General features: G+C 36.6%; 1 protein-coding gene across 9 annotated transcripts in view; it reads left to right on the top strand.

The window, feature by feature from the left end:
• The window catches only part of NCOA1 (nuclear receptor coactivator 1), a 278981-nt gene that overhangs the window by 72019 nt on the left and 184840 nt on the right, over positions 1–22122 (top strand). For 5 of the 9 annotated variants that reach the window (XM_063789219.1, XM_063789223.1, XM_009442133.4 and 2 more), the window contains one exon: positions 20886–20970. The exons of 2 other annotated variants lie outside the window; for them this stretch is intronic. The gene's annotated coding sequence lies outside the window, so the exon portion shown is untranslated. Of the gene's footprint in view, positions 1–739; positions 876–20885; positions 20971–22122 lie in introns of those variants that run through there. 2 more of the 9 variants (XM_063789220.1, XM_063789221.1) reach the window with 1 other exon arrangement.

Below are 22122 nucleotides of genomic sequence, written 5' to 3'. Positions count from 1 at the left end.
CACTCTTTCACCCAGGTTGGAGTACAGTGGCATGATCCTGGCTCACTGCAGCCTCAACCTCTTGGGCTCAAGCCATTCTCCTACCTCAGCCTCCCGAGTAGCTGGGACTATAGGTGGATGCCACCAAGCCCAGCTAATTTTTGTAATTTTTGTAGAAACAGAGTTTTGTCATGTTGCCCAGGCTGGTCTTGAACTCCTGAGCTCAAGCAATCTGCCCACCTTGGCCTCCCAAAGTGCTGGGATTACAAGCATGTACCATTAATTTAGTAACATCTAATTTGTAATATCCCACTTCCAGTGGCCTAGGACGGAATAATAGCCATGATATCAGGTGCTTCTTTATTACAGAGTTCTTCTGCTAGGAACCCTGTTTCCTTTTACTGTTCCACTTTACCTGAAACTGGATACTCAGGCTACTGCTTTTGGGGTGACTTCAGCAACTCCCCTGGAATACCAAGGCAAGCCCCAATTGATTTCATGCCTCCTTTGGGGATCTGAGCTTTTAAAAAAGCCAGCAACTACCTTTTGTCAACTTGATATATTTATCTATTATACCTTTAATATTTAAATTAATTTTTAAAAACTTGTTAGTAGTGACAAGAATGAGAATTGACATTTCTTGAATAACTAAAGCATCTGTGTAAGAATCTTTGTATGCTTACAAACAGTGGTGTGTCACACTACCCAAAATCTGTAATGTTTTCAATGGCCCAATTGTGTCTTCTCTCTCCTGCTTTAGATCTATCCATACTAATGGCAATGTAACTGGAACTGACTCTGATGATAAAATCAAGGACCATCAAGCAAGATCATGCAGTAGGCAACTTTGCTTCCAAAAGAAGTTACCAACATTTAGAATTTCTACTTATTCTGAGGTATTTGAGACACAATTTTACTTTAGTTTTGACTCCTTAGTAGTCATTTTGTAGTGTTGATTTCTAGATATAGGTTTGGTGAGTTTAAAAGTACTTATATGTTAGAATGCTTAGCTCTTAGAGAAGAGTTCACTTCCCTCCTTTCCCACTGTACTCCCAAAGAAACCAACCGAGAAAAGATCCAGATTTTTTTTCCAAAAGCCTGCAGTACTCAGTATTCCAATGTGGTCTCACAACCAAGTACTAACCAGGCCCGACTGTGCTTTGCTTTTGAGATCAGGTGTGTTCAGGGTGGTATGGCTGTAGACAAGATTTTAAAGGGATATATTTATTAAAAGTAGGAAAGCATGTCAATTATAAGAGATAAATTAAGTGTAGATTAAGTCTCAGTAACTATATTAGAACAACTGGAATAAATAAATGTCAATTTAATAATTATTTTATTTACATTATGACCCCTGAGAAAAGCAACTGAATGCAGCACTCTGAGTCCACCTGCAAGATGTCAGAGACCTTACTGATCATCCTTTAGATGGTTTGAAACCTTTCTTGCCTTTCCTCCTAAATTTATTGTTAAGGATTTTCTATTCACCAGTATGTGTCACTGTTACTCCCCATAAGCTGTCCCTGTAGGACCTTTGGGATCTAATGAATTACTTGGGCCAGAAAACCAAGATATTTAACTAAAGAATCAGGTGACACTTCCAAAACATGGGGTGGATCCCCACTTGAAAGACTACATAAGACAAATAAAACAAAAAAGATATATAATGTCAACAGAAAGCAAAAACAAAAATAGTTCTGTTTTCACATGAATTCCAAACAGGTAGAGTGAGTTAGGTGTTTATTTAAAAACAAAATATTTTTTATTTTAATTATATTTTTCCAAATAGGCAGAAAGTATGCTAAGTATTTTAGGGGACAGGTCAGAGTTTGTTGATTTCTCTGAATATGTTACAGAGTTTTGTAAAGTAATATTTTGCTAGAATATAGAGAAAGTAAAACCTGAGAAAAATGTAAATATGTATCACTTATTACTAGGATTCTTAACTTTGTTCTGTTTTAGAAGAAGACTATGTAAAGCATAAATTCCAAAAATAATAAGAATTCATGATATTGGGAATCCTAATGTCATGGGATCCTTGGGGTGTCCTTTCACTAGCCAGAAACTTCTGTGGCTGGTGGTGCCTTTGCCTGAGTTTTGCTTGGGCCCAGTGGGCCCACTCAGCCTGGCAGGCTGTGTGCAGCTCACACTACTGGCCTGGATCCCATGCCTGCCAAGGGTGAGCGGAGCAGCAGGGGGTGTGTGAGCAAGCGAGTGTGGGGTCTGGCCACTGTGCACAGCCAGGCACGCTGGCTGTGGCGGGGCAGGCAGCTCCAGGCACCAGCACGGGCGCTCACTCCCTGCAAGCTGTGTCTGGACTAGGTGTATCACAAGCAGCTTCCCTGGCTGGCACCAGGGAATGCAGTGGTCCTCAGAAGCTTGGAGATGCCAGGAACTGCAGAGCTCCAAAGAGGGTGTCACTGCCCTGGCTCAAGGAACTCCTAGGTCTGGGCTTCCTGAAGGCTGCAGCTCTTTTCTCCTCTTCTCACCCACAACGTGGCAAGCAAGGAGCATGTTTCAGTCCTGTTTGTGTTACAACTTTTTCAATCCTGCCATTTGATATGTCCCAAGTTCTTGTCCCACACCCAGGAAGAATAAGGTACACGGGTAAATGGAGGGTGAGCAAAGGGAACAGGAGCTTTATTGAGCGATAGAACAGCTCAGAGGAGACTTGCAATAGGTAGCTCCTTTCTGCAGCCAGGGTGTCCCGATGAGTGCTCAGCTTTCAGCAGAGAGGAGACCATGGAGTTGGAGTGGGTAGCTCCTCTCTGCAGCTGGTCATCCCATCCTCTCCTCAGCTTTCAGCAGAGAGGAGACCCTGGAGTGGGCAGCTCTTCTCCACAACTGGTAGTTCCATTGTGTGCTCAGCTTTCAGCAGAGAGGAGACCCTGGAGTGGGTAGCTCCTCTCCACAGCTGGTCATCCTATCCTCTCCTCGAATTTGGCTGAATCCAGGGTTTTTATGGGCTTCCCAGGGGCTGAAGTGCATGCTGATTGGTTCATGAGTGGGCCCAGAAAAAGCACTGTAAGTTTCCATTCCAGTCCACAGGACTGGCAGCTTGGCCCCAGGCTTCAAGCCTTCTCCGGTTTGAAGGTGAGGCTTCACCAGGGACCTGCCCCTTTCTGCCCAGAAGTCTATCTGCCTCCTACCATTGTTCATGGTGCCCAGGCTGTTCCTGCTGAGGAGCACCTGCAGGCCAGCATCGAGTCTCTCCTTGTCCTCTCTCACCCGTGCTCGTCGGCACCCACCCAGCTGGGTTGCAACAGTGCCCGGCCTTGGCCTCAACTTTGCTCCGAGATTGGAGCAGGCGCTGGGAGCAGGAAGAGACCAGGCAGTGGGAGTAGGCACTTCTGAGCCTGCAGGGGCATGGGGGGCCTTCCTGGGTCCCTAAGAGTGCAGAGAAGTCTGGGTCCACAGTGGTGGATGGGTAGTTGCAGCTGCACCCAGGAGGGTGGGCCTTCTGCCTGCTCCCAGCCCCTGCTGGCTCAGTGGAGCACACAGCCCTTCCTACACTTACCCCACTGTAGCTGCTCTAGATGGGCCGCTGCTGCCATCACTAAGACTGCCTCAGCTACAATAAATGGATTATCTCCTGAAAGGGGTTAGTGTAATTGAGCAATTTTTGCTAAAGAAAAATTATCTCAAATCAAGTAGCAGATGAAAAAGAGGTTACTTTGATGATAAGTTTTAAAACGTCCCTGGCAATTAGTAGATGTATTGTACTTTTCTTTGTTTTCTTGTTGGCGTTTGAACTCAAATAGTAATGATGATTAAATATATAGTTCGTCTTAGTACCAGAGCCATTTTACTTGTTTTTTTAGGTATATCTTTTCTTCTTACTTTCACTTAGGAACATTAGTGGAATGCCCAAGCTTTGTAAAGAATGAGTCTAGATATGGGGAAGAATATAAATTATTCTGTAACTTCATTATAAATGAAATTGAAGATGTCTTTTATTCAGAATGGTTACTCTTGGGCTAGGAAGACTAGATACACCCATCTGAAGCCATTTATGTGCAGTCATAGACTGTGTACATCAAGTCAAAATCTAGAATCCCTTTCTAAGTAATATACTTAAGTTCTATATTCAGACCTTAACAAAAGTAAAGATTAGGGAATAGGAAGTTCTCATCAATTGAATTTGCTAATTGGTTGTATAAAAGTGCCATATAGCCTAAATTAGGTTGCTTAAATTTTTAAATTAGGAATTTCTTGTTTATCAATTTCTTTTTTTAAGACAGTCTCATTTTGTTACCCAGGCTAGAGTGTGTGGTGGCATGATCTTGGCTCACTGCAACCTCCGCCTCCTGGGTTCAAGCAATTCTCCTCCTCCCCAGTAGCTGGGATTACAGGTGTGCGCAACCACACCTGGCTAATTTTTGTATTTTTAGTAGAGACGGAGTTTCACCATATTGGCCAGGCTGGTCTTGAACTCCTGACCTCAAGTGATCTGCCCACCTTGGCCTCCCGAAGTGCTGGGATTACAGGCATGAGCCACTGCACCTGGCCATTTATCAATTTCTTATATCTCCTCACTGTTTTTCAGATGTTCAGAGTGATATCCCCTATTCATATTTGTCATTTTCCATTTTGAAAATGAAGAAAAGTGAAAAATCTCACAAATTTGTGCTTGGAAGAGTTTTACATTTGAACTTCAGATTTAAAGAATATGGGATTTTGTTGTTTTGGGGGATAAGAGTAAAATCAATACTTGAGACGGGAAGTTAAGGCCCTAGAACATTTGCAAAGTTATATGTCCTGGATTACAGTTTACATTAAGTTGAAATGGTACCTTTTTAAAATGTTTTGTCTGGACTCAGTAAAACATTTGAAAGCAAATTTTGGCCAGTTATATTAAGGGAATGGATATTCCCTGCTACAGTTTTTTTTCTGTGCTATGATGGAAAGAGCAGAAGCTTTACTCTCATGCTACCTTGGGAGAATTGAATTAATATTTCTTAGTTTCCTTTTCTGTAAGAATTAATTTTTAGAGGTGATGAAGAATGAAATGTGTGTGAAATAATGAAAAATAATGCTTTTTAGTGTGAAATTAATGAATGTTGTTGCTAAGACAGAGAGGTCCACATTACTGTATCATTCAGAGGTATCTTTTTCATAGCAAAAAGCAGGTCTACTCACTACTATTGAGAAGCTTGTAAAACCAGTTTCAAAGTTAATAGCAAATATTATGCTTGCAGAGAAAGTAAAATGAGCTTTTGGCACAAATCCTTTATCAAAGACATACCATCTGGAAAAGCAATTACTGTCATGTACCCATGCCAGTATTTTGTTTTTCAGCTGGATGAAAGCACTGATGTACAGAGGATATACTAGTGCTTGATGCAGGTGTGTTACTGTTTATCACTGAAAAATCACTATAGCAGAAGAGTTTTATGTTTTGTTATTGGTCTGTTGTTTTTTTAAGCCATTATAGCCTAGAAAAGCTTCTTTGTTTCCTTCTGATCAAAGCACCAACAACTATAGCTGCAGGAAATGGTCTACTTGCTTTTTAAGTAAAAGAAGTTGCAGCAGGATATCAATTCATATCCCACTTTTTTCAGAGAGGAGAATTGGCATTTAGTAATGTGACTTTTTGTCATGATTTAGTGTTGAAGAAAATAGTAAAACTTGTGGATGTAAGCAGTTTTGGCCACTAGAGCCACCTCTTTTCAGAGTTTTATGACAAAATAGCAGCAATAGTATTTTGCTTTTTCACAGTGATATGGTAGCTGTATAGGAGGAAAGGGCTTACATGTTTCTTAATTAGTTTTTTAGTAAAATGAGATAAAGATATACTTGCTACTAATATTGTATGATTTCAAGGGACATAACTTACCTAGTACCTGTGGTATTTCAAATAGTCTGAACTTACAACTTTATATTCATGATATCATGAATTTCAATGTTAAGGATGAAATATGAGGATTTTGTAAAAGTCTGAATTACGGTGCAAAATAATTCAACCTCTGAGAGTTTGACCGTATCCTCAAACTTGTTGGTTTGATTAATTTTTTTTTTTTTTTTTTACTGAATTTGGGCTAGGTACGGTAGCTCAGGCCTGTAATCCTAGCATTTTGGGAGGCCTAGGTGAGTGGATCACAAGGTCAGGAGTTCAAGACCAACCTGGTCAATGTGGTGAAACCACGTCTCTACTAAAAATACAAAAATTAGCCGGGTGCAGTGGCAGGCGCCTGTAATCCCAGCTACTTGGGAGGCTGAGGCAGGAGAATCGCTTGAACCCTGGGGGCGGAGGTTGCAGTGAGCCAAGATTGCGCCACTGCACTCCAGTCTGGGCAACAGAGTGATACTCCGTCTGAAAAAAAAAAAAAGAAAAAAAAAAGAATTTGTATTATACATGTCTAAAAACCACATCCAAATTTTGAAATAGAACATGGAAAAATACTTCCCAGAGTCAAAATGCAAGCAGAAAGTAGATTAGGAATCCTTTTTTCAATTTCTCAAGTTGAAGCACTTAATTTCCAGCTTTAAGTGGTGTATACTTTTTTTTTTTTTTTTTTAGCATTCAAAGGAATGCTGAAATTAAAAATCAGTGAGAAGTCTTGCTATATAATTTCTGGGTCCATGTTCAATCATAATATCCAGGCTGTATAATGCCACTGATTTATGATTTATAATTAGAGATTTTTATTTACTAAAAATAAAGAACAAGAAAGAAACCAGCTGAATATGAAAATTGGTTTATGGTTCAATCTGATTCCAGATATGGGTGTTTGAACATCTTGCAGTGAAGTTATCAAACACTAATAGGGTTGTTACAACTCAGGTGCTTAATTGAATGGGCTCTGGTTGGCCAAAGAAGATGAGACAATCTGAGCATCAGTAAGCATTAACTGCAATATAATGAATCATATCAAATATATTTAAATCCGTGAGTTCATAATGATACTTCAAAAACTCATTAGTTTTCTTCAGAGTATGCTAAGGAGCCAACTATGCTTTAGAGCAACCAAATAGTTGCCGAGAGGAAGTTTCTTTTCTCAGATAGAATAAAACATCACCATTTTCTAATGAATTCCTGAACCTAAGCAAAGATCATGAATGGCTGCTAACTGCACGGGCAGAAACGGACATTAGCTTTCTCTTAATGAAAGTTCACAGTGCTGCCCATGAAGTATTCTTGCCAAAAAAGTTGAACCCGAATGTGATCAAGTCTCTAGCTCTACCAGTTTACAGGAAACACAGAAGACAGAGAAACACATTAAGTGATACCATGTGAATGCAGTTAGCAAAATATAGGTTATGGGGAACTCTTAGAGACATATGACTTGTTTTTCAACGAGCAAATTGTAGGGAGAAAAAAGAGAAATGGAGGAGGAAACCGTAGATTAACAGCAGTGCCTGGACTTTATTTGAGTCTAAATTTTAATAAACATTTATGAAATAGGGAAATTTTAACACTGACAAGATATTTGATATTAAAGAATTATTGTTAATTTTTAGGTGAGATGATAGTATGTAGTTATGTATTTTTTAAAAGCCCTTACCTTTTAGCGATACATAATGAAATATTGATGTAACGAAAGATATGCCTGGGCTCCTGCTTCCTTACTATCTCGAGTACAGGGGAGGTTGTGGGTGAGGATTAAGTAAGATTGGCCATTAGTTGATCGTGCAACTAGACACTTGTGATTTGGGGGACAGTGCGTGAGGGGGTGGGAGTAATTCTTGATAATATTCCCTAAACTTTTTTGAAAAATTCCATAGGAAAAAGGTCCAAAAATACAGTTGAATTATGTATATTTAGCAACCTGCTCAGTTATATTTCTGATAATTTCTTGAGTCTGCTGAGTGTACTATATAGAAAATCCTATTGCCTGCAAGGGACAGTTTTACTGTATAGTGCTTACTGTTTACCAGGCTCTCTTCTCAGCACTTTATACATATTTACCCATTAGATCCTCACAAGAATGCCTGTGAAGTAGACATTAACTTGCAAAGGTTACCCAGGTGCTATGTTTTAGAGCTGGGATTTGTATCCAGGCATTCTAGCTCTAGAGTCTATGCATCTCTAGTTTTTGTATCTCTCTTTATAACTTTTTATTTTTAATCCCTCTACTCCAGTCTTTCTTTTGTTTCTCTTAGTGCGCTGGCCAAGGAGTTCAGCTTTTAAAGACCAGTTTTTATGTATAATTTTGATTTTGTAAGTTATCTTAATACATAGGGAACCCAGAGTCCAGCTGACTTTGCTCCTTTACAAATACAAGGTACTTAGTAAGGGGCTAGAATTAGCTTACTGTGTATCCAGAAACCAAAGGATCAAGTGTATTATAACAGTGTTCAGTATTTTTTATTATATTTCTCTCCTGATCTGTAAGCAGTTCATTCATGGCTCATTTTACTTTTAATTACTTGATTTTATTGGTATTACTTGCTGAATTTCTTTGTGATACTTAGATAAAATTACTCCTTCCTCCCCTTAACTCCTACACGTTAGGTAATTACCCCCTGCTTGACTTTACGTAGGTTACATGAGATAAGCAAAGCACTTAGTACACAGTTTAGCACATAATATGTATCTAGTAAATACGCTTTTTGGTTTAAGAGACAGCCACTTCATAATTTTGTTCAAAAATTGTTCTTTACTCTTTAGGTAACTTTTGAAATGGGGAGGGAAGAATATGGCTTAGTCACTTTAAGAAGTCCTAGGCCTGGGACAGGTGGGTAAAACTTGATAATGTGTTAGGGTGGTTTAATGAGTAATCTCTGTGTTCTCTGCAAGGAACTTTTTAATGATAGGCTCTGAGTTTGAGAAAGATTACTGACTTGAGTTGGTTTCCAAAAGAATACTTGTTTATTGGGGGTGAAGTGGGAACAATTTAGGGAAAACGTGACCTGTCCCAACTTCTTGAGTGTTTTGGTTCCTCTTTAGCCAATTGCAAAGGACGTTATGACATAGTAGGATACTACAATTCATGAAAGGAGGCACATAGCCTCTAGTAAGAAAGAAAACTTTTGATTTCATTCATATGAGAGAAGGGTCACAATTACAGATAACTTTTTCGTGAAGATAGTGGAAGGTGACTCTGAAGACCTGGGATAGCTAGTTAAAAGTTATGGTATTTTTCTGTACTCCATCACCTCCCTCTCTCCACCCGAGCTGCACCTGTTATTTTACATAGGAGTGTACTGAAGCAACCTTTTAACATATCTTTAATTTTATTTTTGAAAATGATGTTAAAGTATTTGGAAACTGAAGACTGTGGCCACACAAAGTATCTTTTATTTTCCAAAGGCCAGTTATTATTATTGAGTGGCATAGCTATTGAAATTGCATCACCAATTACTTGACTGTGTTAAAGAAAGGGATTTGCTTTTGGGGGGCCCGTAGGTTATTGATAAGAGATAAAACATTTTTTTGAATAACAAATGTGTATGACAAACCCAGTCTCATATCTAATCATGAAATGAAATGCTTTCCAATGAAATCTGGATGCTCTGGAAACCAAAAGGTGATATATAAGAGGAAGCATAGTTGAGAGGTACTCAATTTAACTTTTGTTATCTGTTACTTGGTGAAGGTATTGAAATGTTTATTGCTTTGAAGATGATCTTAAATGAGGAGGCATAGTTAATGTGGTCTATATAGAATGTGAGATGAAGTGAATTTAAGGGAAAAGAAAGCAGATATGAGAAAAACAAAAATGTAAGAAAATAGCTAATATTTAATGATTGCTGCGTATCAAGTGCTGTGATAGATACTTTATACATATTTTCAGATACTGTCCCAATAACCATTTAGGTGTAAGTTACTAAATAGCTATTAAAGTTTTTGAGAATTTTTGACATTTCTTGAAATTAGAAATTCCTTACATTATTAACAAACACTCTTTGGTTGACCTTTGCAAGCCCAGCAAACCCAGAGTTAGATAAAGGTACAAAATCGAGAATCTCTGTCCTTACTCTTCATATTGTATGGATGCATTTAATGCTAGTAAAAATTGTAAGCCTGAATAAATGTAGTGTAAAACCTGCATTGATGATTTGGGGTTTATTTAGTTATTTATGAAGCTTATATCTAAATTTGGGATTAAGTTGATTTTTCCAGTTTTCCAGTCAATGCAACATTTTAAAAAATCAATTTTAGATTAAACCACAAAGGAAAATCTCAGTAAATTCCAGAAAAGCTGAAACTACATATGTCCATTCTCTCTGACTGCAACAGAAATTTAAAATGTACAACTTTAACCATTTGGACAAATCAAACAAAAAAAATTGCTTAAATAAATACCGGGTCAAACAGGAGATCAAATGTACAATAAGTGGTCATTTAGCACCTGAAATGAGATTCAGGCTAAGACTCATACTGTGCTTAGAAGTAGATTAATAGTCTTTGTTAATGAATGAAATAAATGTACTAAGCACTAAACCTTAGAATTTAGTAAAACAAACGGACTCAACAAAATAAATGCCTAGGAGAAAGGAAAGAAATTAATAAGATAAAAGCAGAAATAGGTGAATTAAAAAACAGAAACCACAGAAATGAAAAATCTAAAAGCTACTTCTTAGGGTTGAAAAACAAAATAGAAAAATATCTGACAAATCTTACAAAGGAAAAGATGGAAAACCAAAATTAAGTTTATAAAGCAGATATAAGAATAGAAAAGATGTTTAAAAAATAGTAAGCGAATACTATTTATTAACTCTAAGCTGATTTATTTGAAATGAATTATGGAACACCCAAGCTGATTTAAGAAAAGTTGGTCTGGAGCTACATCCAGCTAGCTCCAGAACCAATTTTTGCCAGTTAATTCTTTTTAGTTTTCAAGGAACATATAATTCCTATGGTGAGAACTATTTTAGAGATTATAGAAAAGATGGAAATATGCCCAATTAATATTATAAAATCAGTATGACTTTTTTAATGGTTCAGTGCAGTAAAACTCTTTTGGGGGAGGTTACTGCTTTTTTTTAGTTTCTATTGTAAGCACAGATTTTTCTTGAGATTAAAACAATTGAGAAAAGAAAAAACAACCAGAAACTCAAAACTTAAAGATATTGTTTATATTTATTAACGTATTTACCATTGCTGGCACTCTCCTTTGTGTAGATCAAAATTTGGACCTGATAATCTTTTTCTTCTGCCTAAAAATCATTTCTTTAAGTGCATTATCTGCTGCTAATGGATTTTTCTCAGCTGTTGTCTGAAAACATTTCCACCTTTATTTTGAAATATATTTTAGTAGGGTACAGAATTTGAGGTTGACAGGTTCCCCCCCTTCCAATCTTGCGCCATTGTTTTCTTATTTGTATAATTTCTGATGAGAAGTTTGCTCTCATGCATACCTTTGTTTTTCTGTACACAATCTTTTTTCCTCTTCTGGCAGTCTTTAACATTTCTTTCCCCCCAATCACTGGTTTTCAACAATTTGATTATGATAATTGTTGGTGTGATTTTCTTTGTTTATCCTGCTTGGATTTTGTTGAGCCTCTTATGAATCTGTAAGTTTCTGGTTTTGATAGCATTTGAAAAAATTATGCTCATTATTTCTTCAAGTATGTTTTTTATCTTTTTTTTCCTCTGTTTTTTGGACCTCAGTTACATTGATCTTAGCTTGTTTGTGTGTTGCTGCAAATCAGTGGTATTCACTTTCATTATTTTTGTATTTTTCTCCTTTGTGCTTCATTTTGGAAATCTTCTATTGCTATATCTTTAAGTTAACTAAGTGTTAAATCTGCTGTCCTATGCAGTGTATTTTTCATTTCAGATTTTGTATTTTTAATTTCTAGAAGCTCCAATTGGGCCTAAAAAAAGTCTTGCCTTTCTGTGTTCAACACTTCCATATCTTTTTCTGCTTTCTTGAATGTATTGAGAATATGTATAACTCTTTTGGCATCTCTGTTTGCTAAGTTCTCTGTCAGTTCTGGGTCTGTTTTTATTGATATTCTCCTGGTTATAGGTCATATTTACATGTCTGGTAAATTTTGATTGTCAGACATTGTAAATTTCATGTTACTGGATGCTAGGTTTTGTGATAAAGAGGCCATTTTTTTTCTTTTCTTTTTTTTTTTTTTTGAGACAGAGTCTCGCTCTGTCACCCAGGCTGGCATGCAGTGGTGCAATCTTGGCTCACTGCAACCTCCACCTCCCGGGTTCATGCCATTCTCCTGCCTCAGCCTCCTGAGTAGCTGGGACTACAGGTGCCTGCCACCATGCTCGGCTAATTTTTTGTATTTTTAGTAGAGACGGGGTTTCACTGTGTTAGCCAGGATGGTCTCGATCTCCTGACCTCATGATCCGCCTACCTGGGCCTCCCAAAGTGCTGGGATTACAGGTGTGAGCCACCACTCTCGGCCGAAGAGGCCATTCTTTTAAGTAATGTTGGTCTAAGTTTTGGCATGCAGTTAAATTTTTTTTGATGCCCTTTAAGACTTGTTTTGTTTTAAGGAGGCTTTGTTAGGGTGAGTCTGGAGCAGCGAGTAGACTTTTCTCCTAGAGCTAATTTAGAAGTTGATACCCTTCTGAGGACTTTACATGATACTTCATGGATTGGGAGGTCTTTTTACTCTACCCTATTGGAATACAAACTATTCATAGCCTTGTATGAGAGTTTCAAAAATTATTTGGCCTTTGTTTTTTTTTGTTTTGTTTTGTTTTGTTTTTGGTTTGCTAGTCCTTTCTCCAGCCTCAGGTGGTTTCCTTCCGCACAGGACATATCAGCACTCTCCTAACAGCTTGTGGGAACTCCTTTGCATGTCTCCAAGGCACTGTCTCTGTATGTAGTTTCTTTCTGTTAGGCTAGTCCACAAATTCTGGCTGCCTTGGCCCCACTAAGTGTCAATCTTTGTGACCTCAACTCTTTGAGACTGTAAGGTTCTGTTTAAGCCCCATCTCCCTTCTTTACACTACATCCTGTAAATTGCTTCAAGGGTGTGAGGTCAGGCAAATGTAGGACTCACATCATTTTTTCATCTTTTCTCAGGAATCCCATTCCTGCTCTGACTGTTATCTAATATCTAAAAGCCATTGTTTCATCTGTTTTATCCAGTTTTCTGGTAGTATAAACTGGGAGAACAAATCTAATCTCTGTTACTCCATCATGGCTATTTGTGGAAATTCTTGAGTAACTTCTCCTCCTCCTTTTTCTGTGGATTAAGATGTGGGCCTAAGTTAAAGAAGTTAAGAAACAAGTTGGTTTGATCTCAGTGTTTCAGGTGTTTGGCTTGTCAGTAACTGAGGCAGAAGAGTCCCTAGTTGTCTGTGGTCCAAACTCTTTGATGATGATAAACAGATGATTTCACTTCATGCATTCTCCTCTCAGTTTCAGTGTCGGGAACCTACTACAGTAGTAGGGTAGTTGATCAAGAATTATGGTATTCTGAGTCTTGGTCAGTTGCCACATAGTTTAAATAAGTTCTTAGTACTTTTAACTGAATTAAGACCCATACTTATTTGCGTTTTCTCAGCTATTTCTGTTTGCTGGTATTTACTTTTAATTTTATGAGTTTTTTCTTTGTTTCTGTTAGTTGCTAGTTTATCTAACTGGTTGTCATTTTTCAGCTGGATTATATTTTCCTTATATATTTTGTATTTTTCTGCATCACAGTAATGTTTAGGCTCTTGAAAGTGTTTGACCTTCATGCATTATATCTTTAGTTTTGTTATCTGTTTTTCTAATCTTGCTTTTCTCTACTCGAATGAGTGAATAAATTAGTAATCGAATAAATGTAGACACATATACTCACACACAAAGTGCATTTTCTCAATTCAAACACTATTAATTGTGACATATGCCACAGATTTAATATATTTTCATGAAAAAAGAAACATTAAGTTTATTTTTTAAATCCTTAAAGGTTTACTGACAGAAGTATACATTTATCCATATAACTTCTACCTCATCTTTTTGGGAATCATAAGATTGAGTGTAATCGTCTTCCAAATTCTGACATGCTGCTTTTCCTTACCTGTGCTTGCTTTCTTGGTCTCTTTACACATTATGATTGCCAGTATAATTTTGAGTCATATGGAAATGTGTAGAGTTTAACTGCTTTTCTTTTTGGTTGAACTCATGGTTTCAGTTTTTTTATAGATAAGCCGTGAATTAAATAACTTCCTTTTTGAGTCAGCTGGAAACTTTTGACAGATTGATATCCAGCACTTGGGTGATAGTACTTTGTAAAATGCAAATTAGTCACACCAGTGTCTTCCAGCTCTGATAATTCTATGATCTGTTTTGAGAGATTGTGCAGTTTTTACTGCCTTTAATTGCCCTTGCTTGGCTTGCAACAGACAACTTTTGCATTACAATAGCTTTTTATTTCAGTGCTTTGACACGATTCAGTCTTTCTGAAAACATTTTCAAGCAAGTTATGCTTTCAAATTTAAGTTAAAATTCAACTGCATCTGAGTTTACCTGTGCAGTTAACTCAGCTGTGGTCATGGTTGGATTGACAGATACCTTCTATGGGAATGTATTTTCCATAGGTTTACACATGGGTAGGCAGTGACATACCTCACAACGTACTCTTTTGCTTGGCTACTGGCAAATTTTTTTGGATTTTATTTCTGATACTTCTAGTTTCAGAAACCTGAAAATATTATTTTAAGAAAAACAAGTATCTTTAGTATTGAGAAAATCTAGTTTAGTAATTTGGTATACAATGAGCAAGCATAAAATCTGTCAGTGGTAGAATTGTTTAATAAGTTTTGGGATGATCAGATGGCAGTTAGGAAAGTTCATGTAGAGCCTTTTCATATGCAAATGTTATAGTTGACCTTTTTAAATTGGAAAAACTCGTGAAACTGTGCAAAGAATAGTAATCTTCTAAAGTAAGAAGACTGTAAAGAAGTGATTATAAAAACTAAGCACATCTGTATGAAGAAAACCAACACAATTAAAACTAAAAAGAAAAATAACAAAGTGGAAAACACAAATATGACCTTACATGATTACTGTATTATGAAAATATTTACAACACTAAGATTCCAGTAACTACATTAATAAAGGACATGCCCATTAGCTCTTAAGGAAAAGAGTTCAACATCATTGGTAATTAAAAACAATAGTGAATAACTTTTTTTATACTTACTGAGTAACCATAATAAAGAAGTCCATAGGGAATCAAGTACTCATGCATTGCTTTTGGAATTGGAATAACTCATTTGAGAGGTAGTATGGTAGTATATATCTTAAAAGCCATAAACATATCTAAGGGCATGGATTAATGATCTTACTCTTGGGAATTGACCCTAAGTAAATAAAGAATAAAAAAAGCTATATTAGAGCTGCATTCACAATACTATTACTTATCATAGTAAAAGCTGAAGACAACCTAATTGGTCAACAGTGAAAATTTTGATATATTATGCAAAAGTAATACCTGAATAGTTCATATCCATTACATATAAGTGTAAGCACTGTGACAACTGGGACTGTATCTTTTTTTGTTCTCTGCTGTAAAACCAGTGCTTAGAAAAGCTTGGCATGTGGTGGGTACTGAAAAATTATTAGTAGTATTTTTTTTTAATGAACAACAGAATAATGTTGAGTTAAAAAAGAATTTAAAACATACACATACAGAACCTGTTCTCAGATACCTTAATGAGTAAGGGGGATGGGAAACAAGTTGGTTGATGAAGAGTTCTTAGAGGAATTTGAACTGGGGTTTGCAAGTTTAGTAGAATATGGATTCTCTTGGGAGCCAGGAGGTGGGAGTGCTACTCCAGGAAGAGGGATTTATCTGAGGAAAGACCTGACAGTAGGAACTGACTGGAGAATAAGGCAGGAGGTTAGGCATATATAAGGACAGAATTCTGAGTGGACTTGTAGCTAACGAGGTAGGACTTTATTCTTCTGTATGAGAAGTCATTGATGCTTTTTCAACAGAGTTTGATATTGAAAGAGCTATATAATTCAAGGAGTTAATCTACCTTTGCCATATAAGACAGGTTCACTCAGTTAAACTAGAGGTCCCCAAACCCTGATGAGAGACTGTTGGAGTTCATGGTTACCAAGGTAGCTAGAGCTTGAGTGGCGAAGACAGTCACAGAGAAGTGAGCCTATAAGTCTGAATCATGTTTCCCTTAAGAGTTGTCACAGCTTAGTAAGCAACACAAACCAATAAGCAGGAAAGTTGAGCAGAAAGTGGCTGCTAACAAACTAAGCTCAGCAGAGTTTTCAGCAGTTTCATGGTGCTAGAGATAGAGGCGTCCTGGTAAACACCCTAGGTTGAACAACTGCATCCTAGCAGTAAGAGTGAACCAGGAGTAGACTAGGTCTTAATAAGATTGAAAACAAGCTTCAAGTTAGCTTGATCTCTGATTTTATTAGCTCTCGCTGCCAACCAGAAAGTAAAGAAACTCTTCAATTGAAGATAAATTTCACATCCTTTATGGTTTTTAATGATACAGTGTTTGACACTGAGTCCCCAGATTCCAGACATGCCAAGAACCAGGAACAAGAGAAAAAACAGATGCAAAAATAGACACAGATGATCAGGTGTGGACGTCAGTAAAAAATGTTGTGCCACTTCTTTCATTTCTCCTTTGTTTCTGATGAGATGTCTGCTGTCATTTGAATTATTTTCTCTTATAGGTAAATTATCATTTCTCTCTTACTGTTTTTATTACATTTTCTGTGTCTTTAGCTTTCAGAAGTTTAACTATGATATGCTTTAATGTGGATTGCTTTGGGTTTATCCTGTTTATGGTTCACTCGGCTTCTTGAATCTGTAAATTTATGTGTTTTGCCAAACGTGGAAAATTGTCTGGTTTTTTTCTTAGAGCACTTTTTCAGCCCAGCCCACTTTCTTCTCTCCTTGTTGGATTCCATGGCAGAAGATAGATCTTTTGTTAGAGCTTGATCTTTTGTTAGCATTAGATCTTTTGTTAGGTCTTGAGGCTCTAATTATTTGTTTTCAGGCTATTTTTTCTCTGTTGTTTAGACTGGATAGTATCTATTGTTCTACATTCTGGTTCAGTGATTCTTTCCTCTGTCCTTTCCATTCTACTGTTGCATCCATCCATTACATCTTTTGTTTTACCTATTTTTCAGTTCTGAAATTTCCATTTGGTTCTTCTTTATATCTTTTCTTTCTTTGCAGTATGTTCTTTATATCTTGCTTTGTTTTTGAGACTCTCAGTTATTTTGTTGTTTCAAGTATGTCTGTAATGGCTCCTTGAGTCATTTTTGTGACAGCTGCTTAAACATGTTTTTCAGATAATTTTAACACCTCCATCATCTTGGTATTGGCATCTGTGGATTGCCTTTTTTCATTCTGTTTGAGATATTCCTGGATCTTGGTATGATGAGTGATTTTTATTTGATACCTGGACATTTTTAGTATTACATGCTGACACTCTGGGTCTTATTTAAATGTTCTGATTTAGTTGGCTTCCTCTGGCCCTGCCCCCGCATGAGAAGGAGGGAAGCCTCATTACTTTCCTGTGGGGATACAAGTCCAGGTTCTCTACTTTGCCTCTCTTGACACTCAATTTAGGGAGAGATTCTTTGTTACTGCTGGTCATGGATGGGAGTTCTTGCCCACATTGATTTCTCCCTGGCTGGGAGGGGCAGGAATGTGTCATTATGGTTCCCCACATATCCTCCACAGGGTGATAGTCTCTTTACTGTGTGATGGTGAAAGGCCTGACTCTACTAGGCTTCTCCAAAAACAGCCTGTGGCAGAAAGAGAGAAGGGTACCTTGTTACTACTAGGTGAAGGTCAAAGCTCTCCATGTGGTCTTCACTGACACTGTGGAAAAGGAGGTCTCATTATCACGTGGCAGAGACTGGCTCCCTACTGGCCTTCTCTGACATCACCATTGTGGGGAGAATTGAGTGCCTTATTACAGCCGGAGGAGAGCAGACATCTAGGCTCCCTACTTCACCTTTGCTGGTGGGGGTGGGAGCTACAGGCACAGAGTTGTTTTTTACTTCTGTTTTTGTGTTTTTGGTGATGTTTGGCTAGGTATAATGGGCTCTGTCTGGATTGTCTCTTTCCTTATTCTTTGCCTGGAGAGAACAGGATTTTGTTTTGTTTGGCTGGTTGGTTTTGGGGGGAGTCTGGGCCTATGGGTTTTTTCGGGCTGCCAGCTTCTTCAGCTCCAAGGTCATAACATATAACAGAAACAGAAAACTACAGGCCAATATTCCTGATAAACACAGATGCAAAAATCCTCAATGAAATACTAGCAAACTGAATCCAACAGCACATCAAAAAGATCACACACCATGCCTAAGTGGGATTTATCCTAGGAATGGTTCAACATATGCAAATCAATAAAAGTGATTCATCATATCAACAGAATGAAGTACAAAATCATATGATCACCCAAAAGATGTAGAAAAAATCATTTGATAAAATTTAACATCCCTTCATGCTAAATCTCTCAACAAATTAGACATAGAAGGAATATATCTCAATACAGTTAAAGGCCATATATGACAAACCCACAGCTAACATTATACTGAATGGGGAAAAGTTGAAAGTTTTTCCTTTAAGGAAAGGAATAAGACAAGGATGCCCACTTTCATCACTCTTATTCAACGTAGTACTGGAAGTCTTAGCCACAGCAAATAGGCAAGAGAAGGAAATAGAAGGCATCTACATTGGAAAAGAGGAAGTCAAATTGTCTCTGTTTGCAGATGACATGATCTTATATATAGAAAAACCTAGAAACTCCACTTTTTTAAAATCAGTTTTAAAATTGATAAACAAATTCAGTAAAGTTGTAGGATATAAAATCAACATACAAAAATCAGTAGCATTTCTATATATCAGTAATGAACTAGCCTGGAAAAGAAAGCAATTCTATTTACAATAACCACAAAAAAACCCCACCTAGGAATAAATTTAACCAAGGAGGTGAAATATCTCTACAATAAAAACTACAAAACACTGATGAAATAAATTGAAGAGGACATACAAAAAATGGAAACATATTTAATGTTCATGTATTAACAAAGAGCTAATATTGTCAAAATGACCATACTACCCAAAGCAATGTACAGATTCAACACAAGCCCTATCAAAATACCAATGACATTCTTCACAAAAATAGAAAAAAAGATCCTAAAATTTGTATGAAACCACAGACGACCCCAAATAGGCAAAGAATTCCTGAGGGGTGGGAGAGGACCTTGGAGGCATCACATTATCTGACTTCAAAATATACTGCAAAGCAGTAGTAACCCAAACAGCATGCACTGGCATAAAAACAGACACATAGACCAATGGAGCAGAAGAGAACCCAGAAATAAATCTACATATTTATAGCCAACTGATTTTTAACAGAGGCACCAAGAACATACATTCGGGAAAAGACAAGCCTCTTCAATAAATGGGGCTGGGAAAACTGGATATGCAGAAGAATGAAACTAGACCCTCATCTCTCATCGTATACAAAAATCAACTCCAAATGGTTTAAGACTTAAATGTAAAATCTGAAATGCTTCAGGATATTTATCTGGGCAAAGATTTCATGGCTAAGACTTCAAATGCACAGGTGCAACAAAAGCAACAATAGACAAATGGTATTATATCAAGCTAAAAAACCTCACAGCAGAGAAAACAATCAACAGGGTAAAGAGACGACCTGAAGAATGGGAGAAAATATTTGCAAACTATTCTTCTGATAAGAGATTAATATCAAAAATAAGTAAGAAACTCAACAGCAAAAAGCCAATAATTCAGTTAAGAAATAGGCTAATGATCTGACTAGACATTTCTCAAAAGGAATATGCAAAAGGCCAACAAATATATGGAAAAAATATTAAACTTCAGTAATCATTAGGGAAATGAAAATCAAAACCATAATGAGGATTATTTCACCTCAGAATGGCTATTATCAACAAGACAAAAAATAAATGCTGGCAAGGATGTGGAGGAAAGGGCACTCATACACTATTTGTAGGAATATAAATTAGAACCACCATTATGCAAAACAGTGTGGATACTCCTCAAAACTAAAAATATAACTGCCATGTGTTTCAGCAATCCCACTACTAGGTATTTACCCAACGTAAAGGATAACAGTATGTCGAAGAGATATCTATATTCCCATATTTATTGCAGTATATCACAGTAACCAAGATACGGAATCAACCTAAATATCTATCAACAGATGAATGGATAAAGAAAATATGATATATATACGGAATGGAATATACTATTCAGCCATAAAGAAGAATGAAATCCTGTCATTTGGAGCAATGTGGATGAACCTGGAGGACTGTATATTAAGTTAAATAAGTCAGACACAGAAAGACAAATATAGCACATTTTCACTCATATTGTGGGAGCTAAAAAAATTTGAGCACGTATAAGTAGAGAGATAATTGTGGTTACTAAAGGCAGGAAGGATAATCGGGAGGCAGGTATTGGGAGAGGTTGGATAACAGATACAAAATTATAGGTTAGATAGGAATAAGTTCTGGTGTTCTGTAGCAATGTAGGGTGACTATCATTAACAAGAATTTAGTTTGTATCTTTAAATATCTAGAAGAGAGGATTTTGAACGTTCCTAACACAAAGATGATGAATGTTTAAGGTGATTGATATGCCATTACCCTGATTTGATTATTACACATTTTATATATGTATTGAAATATCACCGTACCCCATAAATATAGTTACTAAATGTCAATTTTTTAAAAAGCTATTATTTTTCAAATGATAAAAAAGAAGTATTTTGTAGAATGTTAATTATCTATATTCCATTTTATTAAAATATATACAATTTTGTTTTTGTTTGCTTCAAGAGAAATGTCCCAGTGTAGTTTATATATTAATTATGCATATCTTAATGAATTCAGAATAGTACTTTAAATATATTAAGTTTATTTACTGCTCCCCCCACCCATTTTCCAAAGTAGACTGCATTAATTTCATGTGATTGATCCAAGTAGATCCAATTGATTGACTTACTGTTTTCCTAATTTCAGGTTCCAGTTACAGCTATATCAGAGAATGAGTTAATCGCCTCAGAAATCACTAAATACTACTCTGAGGGGGTTAGAAATTAACAGGGTAAGTTGAATATCATCTTAAATACTATCTGGATTTTTATAGTGAATTCCTAATTTGGGCCTATAGTGTGTCAGGCAACAGTTGGACACTGGGAAGAAAATTCTTTCTTTTATTTTCCATGCCTGTAGTGGTTTTCAGTTTTCTTTTGGATCAGGGCCCCTTTGAGAGTCTGCTTAAAGCTGTGTAGATCTTTTCACAAACATTCACACATGTTCAGTCAGAGTTTGAAGATCTTCGAAAATTTCCTAAAGTTCACAGACCACTGGGCAACCCTGTGCTTTGCAGTATTTCAGACGTTTTTACAGGCTTTGTTTCTCTTTTAAATATTACAACTCTATGAATTAGTGACTGGTATTGATATTTTACATTGAAGAAACCGGTGTTCAAAATGGTATGTGACTTTTCCTGTAATGCAGCTGTCAAATGTGAGGCTAGAATTGAAGACTTTCCCAAATTTTAATAATACTGTTGGCTTTTTTTAAGGTTCTTTCTTCTTAATATGTCAAATTGCTCCTTAGTAAGATTGTGTCAGCCTTTCCTCATTGTCAGCAAGTGAGCATGCCTGCTTCACCACATTATCCCATTGGGTGTTCCCCCACCCTAGTGTTTGCTAAATTGGCATGTAGATAATTGCATTTCATTTTAATTTGTTTCTTTGTTGTATTTAGAGTTCTCTATCCACTTATCCATTGGAGTCTTACCAATTTTTATAGCATTATATATGAATTTTGAATATATTAAGAATATTTGTCATGTTTTGTGCAAATACATTTACCCTTTCTATTTGCCTTTTTACTTTGTGATTTTTTTATGTATAGAAGTTTTGAAATGTTTAAGTATTCAGATCTACTTTTTCCTCTACATTTTTTCTCTTTTTTTAGTGTAGAAATTTCCAAATGCTTGATACATCTCAATGAATGCAGACACATTCACAGATTTTTTTTTAACATAATGGCAATCTAAAAGATTAAAAAAGCAATGCCACTTAAGTTACAGTTTTTTGACTTCCTTTTGTCATATGTTTATTGGCTATTGGTCTTTCATCTTCTTTAAATATTTTTAAGTATTTAATCTTTCATAATTTTTATAAATGATATGTAGAAATCTAGATTATTAGTTCTGATAGCATTTAGTAAATGTTTCATTTTTACC

Source organism: Pan troglodytes, chromosome 12, assembly GCF_028858775.2.
Source record: "Pan troglodytes isolate AG18354 chromosome 12, NHGRI_mPanTro3-v2.0_pri, whole genome shotgun sequence".
Taxonomy (NCBI): Eukaryota; Metazoa; Chordata; class Mammalia; order Primates; family Hominidae; genus Pan; species Pan troglodytes.
Note: the sequence above shows the minus strand (reverse complement) of the source record. Positions and strands in the feature narration are given on the sequence as shown.